Here is an 887-nt window from a genome sequence, read left to right as displayed (position 1 = left end):
AGAGAGAGAGAGTGTGTGTGTGTTTGTGTGTGTGTGTGTGTTTGCTGAAGTACCAGCCACTGCTGTCACTAACTGTCTCCAAAAAAACATCCACATAAAACACACACACACACACACACACACACACACACACACACACCAGCATTGAGAGTGGCTGATCAATCAACAGTCTGTCCTAAACATCTTCAGAAGTGAAAGAGAAAACTGACCCTTGTTCTAGATCAGGGTTTCCCAAAGTGAAGGAACTGTAGGTGGTGAAAATAACTATCAATTAATACATCTGTAAAATTATAATAATAAAATAAAAACAAAATAAAACACTTAGTAAAAATGAATACAAGTAATAGAAATGTAAAATTAAAATAAATATATGATTTTAAAATAAAAACAAATACAATTATAAAGATGAAAAGTAAAATACATAAACAATTTAAAAATAAAAGCAATCAAAATAAAACAGTAAAATCATAAGTGTAAAATTAAAACAATAAAAAATCTAAATCATAAAAGAAATTATTTAAAAATAAAAAAAAACCTCACTTACTAAAAAAGACTAAATATATTTATTTGCAACTCATGTTACCCTTAACTGGCATCAGAGAACCTTGAACATACAAATGTGTTTCATTAAATAAATATTAGGTGGACTTAAAGTAAACACTTTCACTCAAAAGTGTTCGGCTGACGAGACGGTTAGTGAATCCCTGATCTAGATCAATCTCTGCTGCACTGCTGTCATCTCCACACAAACAGAGCTGCTCATGTAAAGCTGTTAGCTAAAGTTAAAGACACTGTACTGTCAAAAACATTCAAGGGTTATGATGCTGTTAACACACACACACACACACACACACACACACACACACACACACACACACACTCAAACA

The 887-nt window shown here is 32.1% G+C and overlaps 1 protein-coding gene across 1 annotated transcript in view; it reads right to left on the bottom strand.

Annotated features, from left to right (window-relative positions):
• The window catches only part of akap9 (A kinase (PRKA) anchor protein 9), a 116,749-nt gene that overhangs the window by 47,848 nt on the left and 68,014 nt on the right, over positions 1-887 (bottom strand). The window lies entirely within an intron of this gene.

This window comes from Sinocyclocheilus anshuiensis, unplaced genomic scaffold (assembly GCF_001515605.1).
Source record: "Sinocyclocheilus anshuiensis isolate Anshui unplaced genomic scaffold, SAMN03320099.WGS_v1.1 scaffold2100, whole genome shotgun sequence".
Lineage (NCBI taxonomy): Eukaryota > Metazoa > Chordata > Actinopteri > Cypriniformes > Cyprinidae > Sinocyclocheilus > Sinocyclocheilus anshuiensis.
This window is presented reverse-complemented; position numbering and strand designations above follow the sequence as displayed.